This window comes from Lactuca saligna, chromosome 4, assembly GCF_052625555.1.
Source record: "Lactuca saligna cultivar CGN05327 chromosome 4, ASM5262555v1, whole genome shotgun sequence".
NCBI classification, from domain to species: domain Eukaryota; kingdom Viridiplantae; phylum Streptophyta; class Magnoliopsida; order Asterales; family Asteraceae; genus Lactuca; species Lactuca saligna.
Window position 1 is genome coordinate 174,659,233 of NC_136420.1, and position 15,775 is coordinate 174,675,007.

Below are 15,775 nucleotides of genomic sequence, written 5' to 3' on the forward strand. Positions count from 1 at the left end.
TGGTAGTCAGGATGGGCCAGCATTGTCAGAGGACCGCATCAGGGAGATCATTCACAAGGAGGTGGTTGCTATTATTTGGAGTCAGATTCTGGAGATGTTTGGGTCTATCAAGTTTGCGATGATGGAGTTGTTTGATGACCACTATGCAACCATTGATGAGATGGTTGTTGCTATAGCCGTGGCGGCTACAGGTGGTGGTATGGGGAAGGTCTTTCAATATAATGACTTCGATAATATGAATCCCCCAACTTTTAACGGAGTTTGGGACCGGATCATGGCCATGAGGTGGCTATATGATGTGGAGGACGTTTCTCCACTTATTCATGCCCTGCTGACCAGAAGGTCAAGTGCGCTATGAACCTTCTGAGGTCCGAAGCAAAATATTAGTGGAGACTTGTTACAAGATCGTATTCTACTAAGTAGAGGGCAACGATATCTTAGGATTAGTTCATGGAAATGTTTCATACTTTCTACATTCCACGGGTCGAGCGAGAGAGGTTGGCTTAGGAGTTTTTAGACCTGAGGCAGGGATCGGAGTCAGTGACGGAGATGTTCACTGAGAGGGCAATGTTTTGCCCTGAGTTTGCTTCAGAGCAAGCTCAGATGACCCGTTATCTGAGCATGCTCAAGAAAGATATCAGGCAATTTGTTTCTACCCAGAGTTGTGATTCTTTGTTGGAGTTGTAGGAGGCTGCTAGGCACGTGAGCTTGAGATAGAGCTGCAGTTGAGAGAGTAGAGACAGCCCCTGCATAGTCGCAGTCGCCGTCAAAGCAGTTCAAAGCCGTTGATTCTAGGGTTGGAGGTCAGCGAGGCCGACTTATGGGAAACGCATAAAGGTTCATGTCGGAGTATATCGATCTAGTTGTGTGTGCAACAAACATGGCAAGGAGGGGCATTATGCGAGGGACAGCCGCCAGTCAGCTGCGGTTCAGAGTATGAGGATTTGCTACCATTGTGATTAGGTTGGCCACGTGAAGGTCAATTGTCCATTGCTTGTCACCAAACTGGCACAGGCCCCCGCGCCAGCTACTTTCAGGATCACTGATGGGAGTTAGGGTAGGGCGGAGTCCCCGAGGGCTCAAGGTCGTGCTTTCCATCTTACTGTCGAGGAGGCTAGGGAAGCACCAGATGTTGTGATCGGTATGTTTCTATCCCATATCTTATTGATTATATTTGTTTTGCGCTTATATATTTGTACCTTTGGTAGGTACATTTCTAGTGAACTCCTTTCCTGCTTTAATGTTGTTTGACTTGGGTACGAGTCAGTATTTTGTTTCTTGATCTTTTAGTAGGGAGTTTGCTTTGCCCATTAGGGAGTTGGAGTATCCGTTACGAATTTTTATCGCCAACGAACACAGGATTTCTGCTTCTTCGGTATATAGGGGTTGCGTTATGGAGATATCCAGGGTATCCTTTCCAATCAATTTGATTCCTATTCCAATGGGGGGTGTCTGCATGATTTTGAGTATGGATTGGCTGAGCAATTTCGGCGCCATGGATTGACTGCGAGGGTCAGTAGGTAGTAGTTCCAACCCCAAGTGGGGGAGAATTGGTTATTTATGTAGAGGGAACCATGATGGTTTTAGGGTTTTCTTCTGCAACTAGGGCTCGTCGGTATATTTAGCATGGGTGTATGGGTTGTTTGGCTTATGTAGTAGATACGGGAGTTGGGGATTAGGTGTCAGTTGTTGATATTCCAGTTGTCAGGGAGTTCAATAATGTATTCCCAGAGGAGTTACCTAGTGTTCCTCTTAAGAGTAAGGTCAAGTTCAGGATCGACTTTGTGATAGGAACGACCCATATTTCCAAGGCGTCGTACTGATTGACACCGCCTGAGATGTTAGAGCTATTATCTCAGCTGTAGGAGTTGTTAGGCAAGCAATTCATCCGTCTGAGCGGTTCTCCAAGGGGAGCACTAACTATATTTGTCAAGAAGAAGTATTGTTCACATCGGATGTGCATCGGTTATCGTGAGTTGAACTAGTTAACGGTGAAAAACTGTTATCCCCTTCTGCGGATTGATGATAATTTTGACCAGTTGCAAGGAGCATCTTAGTTCTCCAAGATTGACCTGAGGTCTGGGTACCATCAGGTCAGGGTGTGGGAGGAGGACATGGAGAAGAACATGTTTCGGACTCGTTATGGGCATTACGAGTTCGTGGTGATGTCATTCGGGCTCACCAATTCGCCTACAGTAATTATGGATTTGATGAATCGAGAATGCAGGTTGATGATCGATTTCTCGATTATCATGCTTATTGATGATATCTTTGTGTATTCCAGGACCAGAGAGCAGCAAGAGGAGAACTTCACGAGCTTCTAGGGGTTTTGAGGTGAGAAAGGATGTATGCTATCTTCTTGAAATGTAAGTTTTGGTTACGAGAGGTACAGTTCCTTGGACACCTCGTTAACCAGGATGGGATTTTGGTCGATCCGGCCAAAATCGAGGCAGTGATGCAGTGGGAGGTTCCAAAATCTCCTTCAGATATTAGGAGTTTCCTGGGTTTGGCAAGGTACTACCAGATTGCAGTACCCCTCACTTTTCTGAAGAGGAAGGGGTGGATTTCCGATGGGGCCCTGAGCAGCAGTCATCATTTGATACCCTTCGTTAGAGACTTTGCGAGGCCCCATTTTTTACCCTTCCATAGGGAGTCGAGAATTTTATGGTTTTTTGTGATGCGTCCAACACTGGGTTTGGGGTAGTCCTCATGTAGAGTGGACGGGTGATAGCTTATGCTTTGTGGCAGCTTAAGCCACATGAGACGAGATATTTCACGCATGATCTTGAGTTAGGGGCGGTGGTTTTTTCCCTCAAGATTTGGAGGCATTACCTATATGGGGTATGTTGTACTGTCTAGATGGACCACAAAAGTCTGAGGCACATTATGCATCAGCCGAACATGAACATGAGGCAGCGTAGGTGGCTGAACGTAGTAAAGGATTATGACTGGAGATCCTTTACCATCCGGGTAAAGAGAATGTGGTGGCGGATGCCTTGAGCCGAAATTTGGAAGGACCTTCTATTGAGGTGACATTCATGAGGATTTCTATGGATTCTCCGCTTGTGGGGTTGATTAGGGAGGCTCAGGCCGAGGGAGCGTGGGAGGAAAATTGGAAGATATAGAGGGTTAGGGGCAAGATCACCAATTTTTTTCCGAACAGTCGTGGTTTGTTGACTGTTTGTGTTCGGGTATGGGTTTCTATGTTTGGTGGGGTCAGATAGATTCTGTTGGAGGAGGCTCATAAGTCTTGTTTTTCTATTCATACGGGAGCCACCAACATGTATCGGGATTTGCGTTTGAGTTATTGGTGGCTATGAATGAAGAGAGAGATCGCTTGGTACGTTGAGAGGTGCTTGGCCTACAAGATGGCCAAGGCCGAGCATCAGAGGTGGCATGGCATGTTGCAGCCTTTGGAGTTCCCCATGTGGAAATGAGAGCAGATTTCGATGGATGTCATCACCAAATTGTCATAGACGGCAAAGGGTTTTGATGTTATTGATGGGTTTTTGGTCATAAGACATCCTATGTGCTCATACAAACCCTAATGCTTGGATCTAGGTTTCTCTATTGTACATGCTTTGAATCCAAGACTATAAACCCTAATTCTAGCATTCAAGTAATCATATTAATATGTAATTAGGTTTAAGATCATACCTTGATTGATATGTAGCAATAACAATCCCAAAACTCCTTGTAATGACTTTGGAAGGCTTAGAGTCACAAGTGTCACTCCTCTAATGGCTTACAAACACCAAGAGAAAATGGATAAGGTATAAAGAGAGAGGAGAGAGGTTAGAATTCGTCCTTAGGACTTCTTGGGAAGTGATACACGAATTCATGAGCCAAGGGGTGTTTATATAGGTGTAGAGATAGGGTTTCAGTCATTATCCTTATCTAGTTGCTTATCCACAAAGCAACCCATAAGATAATCCTTGAATCCTTATCATAGTCAAATTCTAAGGCCTTATCACCTCAAATTCGTTCACCATATATTTAAGATAATCTTTACCTTATTTTGTAACTATCACATAATTACAAATCAGCCCCTCTAGTTTAATTAATTACACTTGATCACAAAATTAATTCCTAATTAGTTATTGACCAATATTAATTAAACAAATATGATTTCTCCTTTAATATATTATTCTTATAACATATTAATAAATCATAATAACCTTTCTCTCTTTATTTATTTCTCCAATCAAGTTGCTTTGGTGAAGGCAACCCAAAAGGACCATGCACCATCGGGTCAAGTACATACCAAAATAGTTATGGACTTAGACACTAATCCAACAGTTTCCCACTTGGATAAGTCTAATAACTACTCTGCGTATGATTTCAGATCTTGATCTGCAATCGTAGCTTTCCAAAGCCGCTGTCAACTCTGATCATATCAGATACGCGTGTCCTTAGATAAGGGATCATATATTCCTCCATTCTAGATATCGTATGAGATATGATTTCAAACCATTCTCTTTGTACTATATCTCGATTTCAGATTTATGACGACTGACTAATTGAACAAATCAAATTAGCCCTAGCCCGGCCGAGAATTTACGTTTGTAATCACTAAACCATCGAGGGGCCCAAAGATATCGCTTTTATTCTTTGAATAAAAGGAACGGATAAACTTTGATACAATGCTCGCTTGCACTTACTCACCAAATTACACACAACAATATGTTTTATAACACCAAGTTACTAGTGCGTTTACATATTATCAATGTGCAACCGATTCGCAAGATACAACTCACACAACTCGGTTTCAAGAATATAAGATGTTATCATCTCACTAATCACTTGTGATACAATTCATGGAGTGATCCAAGTGAGCGTGGGTTTAATCCAATGCTCAAATCATACTCGTAAGCTCTCATGAACGTTGCAGCAAACATTTTCTTATGTCTAATACTTTTCTAGACAATCCACACACCAATTCATGACAGTCTTCATTCATATCTACTTCCAACATATGAGCGACTGTGGCCCATTCGAATAATTCGATTATTCTTAATAAACTCAATTATTCTGCAAGTCAAAACATGCAAGGTGAAACACAAGAATAATACTAATCCCATATGGCCTCAAACCTTTGAGTATAAATAAAACGCCTTTTATTTATCACCATATTGATTACTCATTATTTGTCGTTTCGGGTAATCAACTTCTTACTTGAATTATTACACTTGTCCCATGCTCCTAGCATGCACACAATGTTTACCTATGGTTCTTACTTTTGTGAAATAGACAAATTGAACATATTTCCAATCATTCTCACTTTACAACTTCAAATCCTTTTTCATAAGTGTAAGAATATCAAATTCTTGCTACTTATAGAATATGCTAGATTCTAACACTTTATGCAACGATCCTTTCGTAATGTCATTGCACTAAAGTCACAAAGACTATTGCCAATGATATTACAAAGTTCTCTATCGGAGATTGTTACAACACAATTCCTTAGATATGATGTCTCTCTCTCAAAGTACATTCCTTTGAACATCCTTTTGCATAAAAGTTTCTAATCTAGACATAGATTTTCAATATTTACTTCCTAATATGAACACGCTTCCATATTTTCCTCATGACAACTCATTCCTAATAGAATCTTTTCTATTTGTAATGATGTCGATATGGTCCATCCAATATGGAAACATTTCCATATTTTCCAATACTATACTTCCAACTACTCACAAGCGACCAATCCTCGTCGAAATTTGGATTGTCCTTTGATAGTTGTTTAATTATTTTAGTCAAAACCAATTCTAGTCCCTTTTCCCTCTAAATGCGCTAGACGTTTGGAAAATTTTAGAATGGTCAAACATTAAAGCATTTGCAATCGATCCTATACCCGAAGCGTATGGAACACGACGCATAATGTTTTATTTGCTATGTTCTCAAAATTCGAATTGTGAAGAGGAATGTCGTAATCATAATCGAAATTTTCAGAACACACTATCTACCTTTGACTAAATTTATCAACATTTCTCAACCTAATCCTTTAGATTTGAAATGAAGCATAATATTCTCTCCCTTAATTATAGCAAAACAACTTTACAACCCTTACGACTTTGCAAGGTATAACTCTTGTTTTTCTTTAATTAATATTGCCAACTTGCAATACTTTATATAATAATCATACAATCATAACTTTTATGCTCCCACTATCATGATGATTACTATAAAACATAACACGTATGCTCCCACTAGCTTCGACATGTATTCATAAACATCTTAACTTTCAGAAAGACAACACCTATTGAATTTCTTAAGTCCATGTTTCTAATACTTAGTGCTTTGATAATATTTTATCAAGGCTTCTTGAACTTATACACCTTTGCCTTTAGATAGTTCATATGCGTGTCTCAACAATTATGACTAATTGCCAAACCTCACAATTCAAATTATGGAAAGGGATACCGTAACCATGATCGAATTCGAGAATGCAATTTTACAATCACTATCTTCTTAAAATCTTTCTTAGTGAAAGCATTTCCTCACAATCATTTTCATGAAGGAGGAAATCTTATGACACTTAGATTTAAATGGTGTATTTGTTCCTATCCATGTGAATTTGTTAAAACCAAAGTTTACGACAAATTCAAACTCATATGGACCGAGCCTTTTTTTGCCTTATGGTAGTACAGCTGCCCACCACATCTTCCAAGTAGTTAAGCATCTCACCTTTTTCCTATCAATGTACCTTTCATTGATCAAGGTGCCTTGCCTTTTATGCATTCAAAATGAGAACTCAAAGAACTCACATGCATAATTAACTTAATTGGAATAGCACAGAAACAAAATAATGTCAACACGATAGGTTGTAAACCTCAACTCGTGTGCTAGTGATGATCAATAAGGTTTATTTGATTTGTTCTTGAAACCTTTCAAGACCATTAAGACTCCCACTGACTCCTTGACATATAAGATTCTCTTGTCAATAAACATTTGTTGACAACCAAATATTCAAGAGTTCGTGTAGCTTTTATCAAAACACTTCATAAATTGGTCCTAGTTGGTCTTTGTCTTATCCAAGAAATCACAAATTTCCACATTTGATGAATGTTATAAACCTTTAATACTTTTTACTCATTGTCACAATCTTAACTTTAAGACTTGTTATTGGAACGGAGTATGATAGACTTCTTGATTTAACCATTTCGTCAATCCTTGATTCCTCTTCTTAACATACAATTGTACTAAGACTTACTTAGAGGGTCAATTGAGACATGGTTCTTAATCATTAAGACCCATCATAAAGCATAAAAGCTACTCTCCATTCTTCTTAGAATGGAGAAACTTTTATCTTTCTGCCTACTTGATTCTTCTTATTCGTTTTACTATTGACCTAAACCCTTTAATCAATTTAGAATTACACTTAATCTTGTAAGTATAATCATATTTACTAAGCCTTTAGTAAATCATGACGAATATCTTTGTTACTCTTATGGTGAACTTGATCAACACACAACTTTGTGTACTCAATCTCCTAGTCCTTCACTTGACACTTTGTCAACGAATTTGTCTAATTTCCAAATATGAAATTTCTCATTCATTATGCAACCAAGTTGCGTGATTCCAAATTTCAGTCCAATTGAAATTTGGGCGATGAGAAACTCTCCCTATTTGGTAAATTCTCGACATTTCCATAAATAACATAACTAAGAATCATATCCATTCGTTGTAGAAATATGCAAACATCAATTTTCATAACTCTAGAAGGAATAAAACTTCTACCTTTATGCTTGGATTGTTTAGATTTTATTTTGTTTGCTTTTTGGTATTCTTCTTGTCCCAAGAGTTCCAATATTGTGCATGCTTTGTTTTGGATGTGATGGGTCCTAAGGCATTAAAATGAGGTACCTTGAGCTAGTTGGTCCCTTGTTCTTTGTATGAGGTCTTAATGAATTAAGACCATCTATTAAGCCCTTTTTAGACGACCAAAGTCTTAAATTTTGAGACTTTATGGTTCTAAAGTGCTTTTGAGTCTTAGATCTAAAGTTTGAGCTTGAGCACTTAATCCATTAAGCACTTATAAAGATTTTAAGACCTGTAAGGTTACGCCCCATGTAAGTTGATGTACACCCCAAATACTAAGTCAACCACCCCGATGGTGGTCAAGGCGAGGCGAAGTACACCCAGCGTACCAAAGGGGTACCCCTCATGTACGCCCTCTATTTAGGTTTCAGACTTTGGGATTTAGGTATTGGGCCATATGTTGGTTTTTGATACTTGGTCCCTAATGGACTATCTGGATAAGTGTGTTTTGGACCTTTGGCTAAGGCCCAAGAAGGGGTTGGGCCTAATTTTGAAAATTAGGCCAACCATGGGTAGTTAAGTAAATTGGGCCATTTGGATCAAAGATTTGGACTTGGGCCTTCGCCCATTTAGGGAAGGGGTAAAGTGGATATTTTCCCTAGGTATGGATCCTTAATCAAGAATGGTATCCCAATTGTTAATTGGGTGTTTGTTTACTGTGATAGTTCGAGATTTTTTGTAAGTCAGTAGTCAGGGATTTTAGTGTAGTTTGATATTTGATAGGTGAGTCTTCTTCACTATACTCTCAGGTAGAAGGCACCAAGGCCAGCCCTTTGGATTGTTATCCTGATAATCGTATAAGTAAGTGCTATAGTGATTTGTTAGATCTGAATCCTGGTAAATAGGATGTTGTTATACTTACTGATCTGTATGATCTATGTTTGACTTTTGATTGATTATATGTTTATGAGTATGTATATATCGACATGTGTGTGGTTGGGTTGAGGCAATCCTACTTTGTGTTGAAGGCCAACAGACCCTGGGCGGCCTGGATAGACTTAAGGATTGAGAGGAAGACCAGTCAGGCCGAAGGCCTGGAGAAAGGTCTAGATAGGTTGAAGGACCAGTGTGGTGGTCCAGACATGTTGAAGGTTCTGTATGCGTGTTGTTGTTGTGATATTTATGATTATGTATTGTGATGGTATTTAAGGGGAACTCACTAATCTTTGGGCTTACAAATTGGATTATGTTTTAGGTACATCAAAGGATCACGGGAAGGAGAAGGCGTGATCGTACACCTCCTCATTTTTTTATGATTTTAGGATTTCTCTGATGTGAAACTTATTTTGAAAACAATTTGTAAAAAATGATGATTTTGGGTTTGGTTAAAAAGTTTAAAATTTTCAAGAATTTTATGGATGTTACATTGTTGCTACTCCTGGTGGTGCTGTGGTGCAAGGGCCCACTGCACAGGCTGACTCACAGTTGATCGATGCAATTATTGAGGGTGTTTCTCACGACGATCCTCCACATTCTGATCTGGAGGGCGAGGCGTCAAGGGAGGCAGCGACCGGAGGGAGTCACTTAGCTATCAATCATCGGTTGTCTTGGTTAGAATCCCCACTTACCAAGGATGCCCATGACAGCACTATTAGTAGGCATCTTCATAAGAAGCATAACGTTGACTTCATGTTGGGGGAGTCGGACGTGGTGGTGGAAATTCCCGATGATAACACTTAGAAACAGTCATAGGGAATGGACGAAAAGGCGACTGAATAGCCTTGTGAACCTAAGAAGGATCCATAGGATACTACCATTCTTGGTAAGACACTACAGGCAAGGAGCCTGAGGTTGAGTTTCAAACCGCTTCTGAATTTACTTCACCTCCAGCGAAGGATAGTGTTATTGTAGGTTCCTCTTCTTCGCCCCTGACGGGCCCTAGAGATTATTTCCTAGAGTGGGGGCTCACTAGATATTCCCTTCTTACGTAACATTTTATTGCGTATGAGTGGAGCTATCATGCTTTCCCTCCGGCCATAGTCAAAGCTCTGGAGCTCCTCTCCAACTCTCACATGTCCAACAGTCTCTAGTATGTAGCGACTCAAGTTGCTCCTTATTTGGTGGCCACCACTCGATGCCTTCATTAGGTCAATTCATATTCAATGGAGCTTACCTCTGTTAGGGCCGAGCGGGATGAGCTCAGGGAAAGAGTGATGGGGCTGGAGGAGGAGAAATGCAAACTTGAATTGCGTTATGACCTTTTTGTTTATTGAGAAGGCATCTTTAGAGGAACCGATTGCAAGTTTGTATGGGTCAGTGGAGCATTTAGCAAAGAGAGCGGTAACTCCGGTAGGGTAGAAAGGATTGATGGAAGAGCAGGTGAAGCAGCAGGTTGGACAGTTGGCTGTTGAGGAATCCAGGTGGAAGACTGCAGAGCGGGGTATGGTGTGGCTACTAGGATTGTATTGTTCGAGTGGTTGATCGGTTCATTGAGAGTCTACAGTTCTTAACTAGGATCCAGCGTATGAAGACGACATGTGTCGCAAATGGTGTGGAGGAGGCTAGGCAGGTGGTGAAGGAACACGTAGCCTCCGGGAAATTCAATCTGAATGAGGCAAGTGCTATGGTGGAAATAACTCAGGCCATGCAAGCTTCTGGGAAGTCGTTCATGGAAACATATTTTTCCTCCTTCCTTCATTTGGGTGAGCTCGACTTGGAGTGCATTCGCCAGTTGTGTCGTGATCCTGACATCGAGGACAACCCACCTGAAAGTGATCCTCTCAAAGTTGGATCTTCCTTCAATACTCTTAGTAAGTAACCCTCCTTTCTTCCTATTTTATTTATATAGAAAAGTTTTTGAGCTTGTGCATTCTTGAGATGGTGTCTCCACGATGATATTTGCAATTGTTGTTTGTCCCAACGTGTTAGAACAAAGTTCTTTCAGGATCGTATGATTCTAAGCAAAATATTAATAAGAACGTAAATAAGAACACAAGTATTGCGATGAAGATGTCGAATGATTAATGCAAAATACCCCAGAAGAGCTCGATTAAGAACTTCAATCTGTAGAGATAAAATTAGGGTTACAAGAATTAACGTGAATGACTAATCTCTTATATACGCATACATGCATGCATATATTTATAATAAAACCCTAACAACTTATCTAGATAAAGGAAACTATTCTAGATAACTATCGATGGATAAGCCCAATCCGTTTACAAAACAAATAATCCAAGACGCAACACTTAAAATATTCAACACAACGCATACCTTTCGAATATGGGGTTGTCCGACAGGACAAGGTCCTTTTTCTTTTCGTAACATGGGCATTTATGTTTGTGAGGTATCATTGTTTCGATCCTCAATTGATTTATGTTGGACACTAGTGATCTTGCTTCCTTATCTTTCCTTGATGAGGCGATTTCCCCCAGGCTTCTGTTAGCCGTGGAGGGTCGACTCGAGACAGTTAGATCTTCCTTCTTGTTAGGCGGTTATGTTGTTTGGCGATTTGGTCGTGCTACTGGAATTGCCCAACTTATGACTCGAGGACCCATATTTTCTTAAAGTTCTTTGAATATGTCCCAAGAGCTCGTGTTGAGAGCTTGGATTTGATCCTTTGTTTAGATTGTAGTCAATTATTTCTAGATTGGGTCTTTATGTTCAGATTGCTTTGTTAGGATATCCCCTTTTAGCTAAAGCTTATTGATTACCCTTTTTTGATACTTTGTTCTAAGTCCTGGGCCTTGGGGAGTTGTATCCTGGACCTAACTATCTAAGTCAAGCCAAGATCGTCACCTCGATACGCTTAGGAATCAGTTACTATTTGTTTCAAGGGAAATGTTATGAGGCTTTGAAGCCTTTTTCCATTACATGGTGAAGATTCATGGCCTTTTGGGTTGAATTGACATGTTTAGGGAAAGGTTATGAGCCTTTGACACCCATGGTTGCATTCTTACAATTGTTTTGCTCAAATGATGTGGATGATCAGTCCGTGTTACCATTTGGTAAATGTGTACGACCTCTTTTGTGAGTGTTATCAAGCTTGAAGTAAAAAACGTTCTAATAGTTTTTTAGGGGTAGCCAACTTTTTAGAGATAACTACATTGTTTGATGAGTAAAGAAAAAGAGATTACTACATTATGGCATAGGCCAAGGCCTAACTCTTGGGCTAACATGTTGAGATGTGATTATCCATTCGGGGTTTGATCACATTGCCCAAGCTTCGTATGTGCCTTATATGAACCTTTCTCCTTGCTCTACGAGTGGTGTTGCGAATTACACAAACTTTAGGTCCAGATTATGACTCCCTCATCCTAAGCTTTTGGAATGCCAACTCCATCTTGGTGTGATTTTGTGGCCCTGCTCGCACGTTCTTTGGCGATGTTTAGCTGGATCTTGGGTCGTATGTAGTTAGACCCATCTTTTTCCAACATCCAGTTTTCTGTATCGGGGCTTTCCACTCGTATACACCATGTATGGTGATTTTTGGCTTTTCCCCTGTGTTTGGCCTGGCTGAGTCTAACGGTCGCATGTTTCCCGCTGAGCATATTCATGTTTGGACATTGCTTTGCCTTGTTGATAATTGCACCAAATTTTGATGCTCACAACGGTTCATATGTGATCCTAAGTGGCAGCATTACTTTTGCTCATTGTATCAGGTTAAGGGGTATTCCTTCGATGTCTGACCCTGAGGCCTGGCGATGGAGCTAAGACATTGTCGGTGGTTCTCTGACTCATGCTTTTTCGATCTGGCTACTTTTTTCATATCTAGTGAAATTTTTGGGTGTAACCAGGAGGAAACTAACTCTTCTTGGGGTGATAGGGGTGGCCCTATGATGTCGATACCCTATTGATTTGGTGACTGATGGTTGTTAATTAAAGTCCCGGTGTGTTGGCTTTGAGGAAGAATGAGCACCTAGTATTCTGGGTCTTCTCCAACAGTGATTTTCAGGGTTACGATTTCATCTTTGTGTATGATGGGTCGACATGCCCATGGGCTAGATATTCTTCCGACAGCGGCTGTTAAGACTTCTTGCTGCGAGCCACTTTTTTGGTTCTTTGCTTCTGGAAAGTATTTTTCTTTTCCTGGCTGCACTTTCTCTATTGGCATTCGCGCAATTTTAGCATTTGTCCTCTTGTTGTCTGTAGGGTCGCTTGGGGAAGACCAAACCTACACAATAAGTAATTTGGTGAATATTTAATTCGATTGGGGGTTTCCCTGGGATTGGTGATATATTTTGTGTTGGCAACTCTTCCCTATAGAGCTTCAGTCGATACTTCCTCGATTCCGTGATTGAAAGGTGCAAAGGGTGGCCTGTTCAAAATATCGGTATCTGGAACTTCCTCTGGGAGTCTGTTCGACTTTGGGATTCCTCCTAGATCGTGTCAATTCTTGCTTTGCATTTTGGTACCTTTGTCCCTTCTGATTTATAGCCCTACAGGTGGCGTTGACCCAGTTGGTGGCAGATAGAGACTCATCAGTGGTTGGAGAGAGTTCTACTCCAGATTATCGTTCCTGGTAGGGGGTTGTTCCAAGTCCTTCTTTGTCTTTCATTTTGTTCTCTATGAGGGGCTCTCGAATCTTGCTCAGGTTCAGAGTGATTTCTACTTGGTCATCCGAAGATTGGTCATTCCTTCCCTTTAGAATGAATTCGCTTGGACTTGGCATCATCTGCCTTCTCGTTGTGTCATGGGATAGAAATTCCTCATTCAAGTCAAGGTAATCGATGCGTTTTCATTGTGGCTTGTCGTGTTTTCTTGTTTCCATTTGGCTTGTAACCTCGCTAGGGGAATTCGCTTCCTGGGGGTGCTTACACCTACTGGCCTTACGGCTTCAGGTTTTGTTGTCTTGTTCTCCTTACCTGCTTTCCCCCCTCTTCGTTTATCGATTGGGGTTCGCACTAGCCCTAGGGGCAGCGAGGGCCTAAAGGTAATGGCGAGTGCATAGGCTAAACGAGACAATAGTGGCCAATCCATTGGTTGTGCTAAATTTCATGGTTTCGTGGATCGTCGATGGTATGGCTTGCAATTAGAAAAGCGTTGGCCGCCCGAGTAAGATCTCATAATCTGTCAGGGAGTGTATTATTGAAAATTTTATCGCACGTGTGACTCTGTCTCTTCCGTCATGATAGGTTATAATGAGAGGGAGATGTATCGTTCCTAGCGGCCATAGACTGTGTCTTGTAAACCCTGTAAGGGGACCCACGGTAGGAGGTATTAAGCTTTCCTTATAGAATATTGGTAGTTGTTGGAAACAATGCTTGTAACGGATGTTAGTACCGTTGTTGTTATCTATGTAGACACGGTTGATTTGTATCTGATGTATCTTGGTAGTTATCAAGAGTGGATCCTTGGGGTTCCATCCTAACATCCTCGAGTCCTCTGACAAAAAGCTAATATTGAGGATGTTTTTAAGGAGTACCTCGATGTAGACATCCATTTCACAACACCCACTTCTCTTTCAGAACCTCATGATGGTAAATATCTCCTCCTTAATTTAGCATTTGTTGACATTTTTTCGATCCCAGGTGTTCCTCAGTTCAGCGGAGAAGTTGGACCTCAATCCCTTTGAAATTGTTGTGAGGTCGCCCATTAGATGTTTTTCATCCATTTCTTTCCATAAAACTGTGCACTCTTCGGTATCATGGGTTTTGCTCTTTTTGTACCCACGGCATTTCCTTTTCTCTTTGTCCACCTTTGGAGGTGTTTTCTCGACTACATGCACCTCAGCCCAGTGGTTATGGGCTCGTCTTTGCCGAAAGGGTGGAATTTTCGAGGTGTGTGTCGGTTGTGATTATTGTGTTTGTCATGGATTATATCATCGTGATATTGGTGATTGGTGCTTGCGTAGGTGTTTACTTTTTTTTGCTTGATATACACATTTGTGACGGCCTTTTGGTTGGCTTCCTTCCGTTCCTCACCTTCTATCTGTAGGAGGTATTTCTCGACTCTATATTTGAGCTCGTCTCTTGACTGAGGTATTGTCCCCTGCATCTTCTTTGATAGAGGGTCAGCGAGTAAGCCATAGGCAAAGAAGCTAGCTACAAGGAACTCTTCATGACCCGGGACATTGAGTGTCGCCAATGCGAATCCATCGTAATATGTCGTATTGACTCTCCTTCTTTTTTATTGCATGCTATTATGGAGTTTGCATCTCCCTTCCTCATCACTAGTTGCATAGAATAGTTGAGGATAAGATATCTTAGCTATTCGAAACTCGTGATGATGCCTGGTCGCAGTGCCTTTAACCACTTTCTAGCATTTTTGGATATCATAACAGGGAAATACGTACACATAAACCTCTTGTCCATCCTCAATGATGTCATTGTCTACTCATATGTGTCGATATGCTCGTCGAGATGAGTTGTTTCATCATACTTGGGGACATTTGTTATCATCGTCAAGTGTGAGATCTCATACTGTAAGAGCTCCTAGAAAAAAGGTAGAACCGGTGCTTCTCACCGGATTTTCCATGCGAGAGTATGGGAAACCACTATATATTGTAAATTGTTGGGGAAAATGTGGGTTCCCGTATGCTTGATTGTTTATTGTCGCTTGCAAGATGTATGGTTGCTGCTAGGAGCTCGATTGTGTGCTTTGATGCAGTTATGGGCTTCGCCCTGGCTGCTGAGGCATGTTTGGAATTGACCCCTGTGGCTGTTGAGTGGAGGTGTTGAGTTGTTGTGTCGATGATAAGTGAGGATTAGACTTTTGCGACAACGGTGTTTGGTGGTTAGGTTTGTGCGATTGCGGGAAATATGGTTGAACATCATAGGTTGTTAAGAAAAAAGTGGGATATGCAACATTCCTGCTACAGGGGAGAACTGATAGCTTAACATTGGGTATTGTGTGGAGAACAATATGGTCCCTGGGGACCAAGTGTTTGTCTCCACCTGCCACGGTTGCATTTGCGGCTGAGAAACCATCGGTTGTGACTACTGAGTCAACAGTTGGTACTGTTTGGTCGCTATCAACTAAGGTGTTATGATCATGGTTGCAACCAGTTGCTCTG